This window comes from Gouania willdenowi, unplaced genomic scaffold (genome assembly GCF_900634775.1).
Source record: "Gouania willdenowi unplaced genomic scaffold, fGouWil2.1 scaffold_50_arrow_ctg1, whole genome shotgun sequence".
In the NCBI taxonomy this organism is placed as follows: Eukaryota; Metazoa; Chordata; class Actinopteri; order Blenniiformes; family Gobiesocidae; genus Gouania; species Gouania willdenowi.
Window position 1 is genome coordinate 58,234 of NW_021145214.1, and position 4,560 is coordinate 62,793.

A 4,560-nucleotide genomic window follows, 5' to 3' on the forward strand; every position below is an offset into this window, starting at 1 on the left:
ACATACAATAAAGAACATTTAAGAGGTCTACATTTTGCTGCAGTAACCCTTATCAACTTCTGGATCAAACAGTTAAAAAAAAAAAAAAACACTTACTTGATGGCTTTGATCATATTCCAGATATTCTAGAAATAAACACAAAGCCATGAGGAGAAAAGCACCATAGTCCCAGTGTTGTGTGAGTGTGTCCTTTATTACCTGTGTGTTTAAACTGGTCAAACTTCCTGATGTTGTCCTTGTTCACATGTAAAGGAGCTGGAAAATGGCAGTAAACTAATGTCCAAGGAGCTTCTTTTGGTGCAGATCAAAAATTGTCTGCTCTGGATTGTCTTCTGTGTTTAAACAAATAGGGAAAAAAAAAATATATCAATTGACCAACTTTGTCTAGTTAAAATGCCAGGTGTGTGTCTAATCCCTGTCATATGTGAGGTTAGATTGAATATAATTAGATCGGCTAATTTGAATCCAAAAAGCAGCATTTCTTTTCCATTGTCTGTGTTCCACCCAAACACAAATCTCTTGTTGATCAGTGTTACCTGTTAGATCCAATGTAGTCAGGGATTGTTTGAGTTTAATGAACCTGGACCTCCAGTTGTTTTTCCTCCTTTCTGAGATGTCCACGAAGGGCCGACAGCTTTCTGATCACATCCTGTTGATGCGCTGACGTGACGGATTAGAAAAGCAGTATTAAGTGAAACTAGCACTAGCAGAGTGATAAGATCACCAGCTTCTTACATTGTTAACTGTGGGATTCCTTCAGGATGGGGTCGTTCAGTTGGAGACGACACTGTGTGCTCCTGTGAACAAATGGGGGCTTGTTATACATCACCTCCCTGCATAGTCACATTTAACCCTACAAAGATCTTATACAAAGCTCCAAACCTGCAGATTCCATACCTCATGTTTCCTCTGTGAGTGCTCCTCCTGGGTTTTCTGGAGAACTTCCACAATCTCCTTCATCGGCCTCACCTGCTTTCTCATCTCCTTCTGTTGTAATAATAATAATGCATACAGTATATAGCGCTTTATCATAGACACTCAAAGCACTTTACATAATTAAGGCATTATTCTTTCATTCCATACTTAGTGGTGGTAAGCTACTATAGTAGCCACAGCTGCCCTGGGGCAGACTGAAGGAAGCGAGGCTGCCCATTGTGTGCCAGCGGCTCCTCCGACCACCACCAACATTCACTAACACACTGCATTCATACTAGGCAATGTGGGTAAAGTGCCTTGCCCAAGGACACAATGACAGATACCACTGGAGCTACTGTCCCCCAATGTGGCACCTGGAATTCTCAGTGGTCTCCTAACCAGGCCCAGACCTGTTTAGTTTCAAAGATCTTACGAGATCGGGCAATAACAGGCTGGTATGGCCACATGGTTCATGTTGACGTACTTCATGTTGGTTTTTAACCCGATTCACCTGAGAGTAAATGAAGCCTTTTAGGTTAGTCCATCTGTAACTGTCCAGGAGACAGTGATTGTTGAGATGATAGATTTCTAGTTCCTGTGATCATTTCATAAACATTGGAGTTCATATCTCTTTATAAAAACAACAGATCTCTGTCTGTCTGTGTTTCTGTGTGTTCCTCAAATATCTCTGCAGATCAGGATCAGACTGACCTGAGATTTTCAACATGGCTGCTGTTTGGCTAAAGGGTGTGTGATGTCGAATTTATTTTTGTACACCCCACCCCCACCTCCTGATTCGATGGACTCAGTGATAATGTTATCATTCCTACCTCGACAGTGATAAGGTCATCAGTTCTAATTTAATTATTCTGTTTGGTTTGACAGGCGCAAGTTTCACTTGTTCATAGTTGCCATTATTTGTTGAAAGTGCTTTGCGTGGACAATTAATACATTGTTGTTCTTAGAACGCACCAGTGGAGTTCATGATGTGGATCCCCACGATGAACTTCCAGTCCAGACTGTGTTGGGAGTAAAAATGGAGTGTGGAAAGTGATATTTTCTTTTAAATTCTATTTGGATGTGAAGCCTGCAACACGGCAGGGATTTCTCTTCCTCGTTTCCTTAGTGTTTGACATGCTAAGTTTCCTAGTTATCCAAGACGTGGTGACAGAAAGGAGCCATCTAAACACATCTGTTGCCTCTGTCCCTGTCTCTAGGTCCAAACCTGTACACATCACCTTTCAGAAAAATCTGGCCACGATGGACTCATCAGGAACAGTCAACAGGTGCCTCAAGGAGTTCCAGCACCAAGCTCAGTTGGGATACACACTGTCCTTAAAGATGGAGCAAGTGGCAGCACAGGTGCGACAGTATGAGTCACAAATAGTGTAAAGATCATGACCAGATTGAGGACTTCTGTTCACCTTGCTTGCCCCCGCATTCACGCAAGCTCTTATTAATCTCCATTAATGGTGTGAAGTTCACTTCCAGGGCCGTCGTTGACTCCGGAACAGACAAAAGCTTCTTGGACAGGGATTTGTCTAGTCGACTTAAAATCCCGTTCAGTCCCTGAGCGGTTTGGTGTTGCTCTCCTGCCCCCTCCGTGCACGTCTGGGTGGCCCTTGGGGCTGGGGGCTTGCGTGTTTCCCTGCCACTCTTTCCTGGGTTGTTGGGTGGCGAGGTGTTGCGGTGGGTTGCTCCGCCGGCCGGTCTGGGCGCCTTGGCCTGGTTCCCTGGGGTGTGCCTTCGCTGAGGGTGCCGCTGGCGCGGTGGGCCGGGTCGCCCCTCCCTCCCTGGGGGCTCACTTGGGGGACTGCAGGGGCCGGCTTGTGTAACTTCGGGGGGGAGGGAAGGGTGAATTGTGGGGCCTCGCCCGCGCTGGGGCCTCCCCTGGATCATGCTGGGTGGGTGTGTGTGCGGGCGCGGCCGGTGGCTCCGGTACTGGCGGATCTGCGTTGGGGGTGGTTGGACTGCTGGCTGGGGGCGCCGGGCCCCGTGGGTGCCGTGTCTGGTCGGGGGTGTCCCGGGGGTGGGTCTTTGGGTTTGGCATCTCGAGGCGCGCTCCCCCGCCGTCTGGCGACTAGCCGCGGTTCAGCAGGGCACCGCGCCGCCCTGGGCGGGGTAGGGTTGGTGGCTGGGGCCCACTGTCCTCCGGGCTGTGCTGGCATCTGGGGTGCCTCGTGTCAGCAAGTGGGTGATTGGGGGTGGCCTCCTGCGGGGGGGTTGCGGGGGGGTCTGCTGGCAGCATTGGTGTGAGGTTGCGGTGCCTGGTGCCTGGCTCCGCCGCTGTCATTCTATCCCTAGGGGTAGGCGATGGCACTACAGGGGGTACTAGAGATAAAGTGAGAGGAAAATTAACAATTAAAAGCATTTTAAAATGTGGTTTAATAATATTTGTTTTTAGTTAAAAAAAGATAATCATACTAAATATTACCAGCATCTCACAAAATGACAACAAAAACACACAAATAAGAGAACATTATACTGAATAATAAAAAGAATAAACAACAAAATAAACAAAATGACACTAAAAAAAACACAGAATATTTTAAAAAATACCAATAACACAAAAAACAGACAAAGAGAAATAAACTGAATAATAAAAATAACAGACAAACAACAAAATACACAAAATGACACAAAAAACTTATGATAGAAATGATTTTCATTAGAACATGAACTGAAAATATAAAGGTCAGTGTTGGTCCCACATTAGGAGGAAAATGACCTTAAATGATTAAAAAAAAAAAAAAAAAACCTATTGAAATAAATCTCTTCAGGAGACACTAAATACTGTTTATTTCACTTATTTAGAAAGTTAGATTCTTTAAAATGTGTGTTATTATTTATTCATTCCATCATTATGATCTATTGATGTTTATACAAATGTAGTAGTCGACATGAGGGACTTGGATTCAAAAGTTAGAGAAAGAGGAACTAGAGCTAAAATAAGTTATTAAACTATAATATTTTGTTAAATAAATATAGCTGTTACGGATTTGAATCATCTGCATTAAAATAAACTGAAAGTGAACTTAGTAATGGAGAATATAAAGTTTATTGCAATAGCAGCTCTTTTATACAGATGCCTTTGTGGAAAATAAATGAAGTTACAATTGTGCAACATTTGGTCTCTAACTTTTTAAGTTTATGCATGAGATGTTTTACTTGTCTTTGAGTACAATTTTAATCAAGTAACTTACAGTACTTCTACTTGACTATGATATTTCATTACTCTTTACACCACCAGTGAGAAGCTCGTTAATTACCAAAAAAAATAAAAACATTAAGGGATTTATGGATATGATTAAATAAGTATGTACTTCTTCCACTTTGGTAATATAAATTGTAAACTGAAATGTGAATATATCTTGAGATTCTTTATGTTTTTGTTTTTTCTTATGATATTCTGTTTACATGTTAAAAATAAAAACATAAATTAAAAAATCTAAATCTACAAATTTAATTTGTTGTATTCAATATTTCGGATATTAAAAAAAGTTTAAAATGAATTAATTTAGCTTTTCAAATGTACATTTACACAAAGATAGTTTACTGAAACCTTACCTAGTTATAACTGCTGTTGTGTTCAAAGTAACACTAATTATTAGAGACTCATTAATTAATCTAAATAAATCTCATTAC

At 42.0% G+C, this 4,560-nt stretch overlaps 1 long non-coding RNA gene across 1 annotated transcript; it reads right to left on the reverse strand.

Moving 5' to 3' along the window:
* Nucleotides 1-205: 205 nt before the first annotated feature.
* Nucleotides 206-2,384, reverse strand: LOC114460511 (uncharacterized). Its single transcript, XR_003673661.1, has 5 exons — nucleotides 1,888-2,384; nucleotides 898-987; nucleotides 736-797; nucleotides 537-660; nucleotides 206-332 (listed from the first exon to the last, which is right to left on the reverse strand). It is a non-coding gene; the product is annotated as an uncharacterized LOC114460511 (long non-coding RNA).
* Between the last annotated feature and the right edge of the window lie 2,176 nt (nucleotides 2,385-4,560).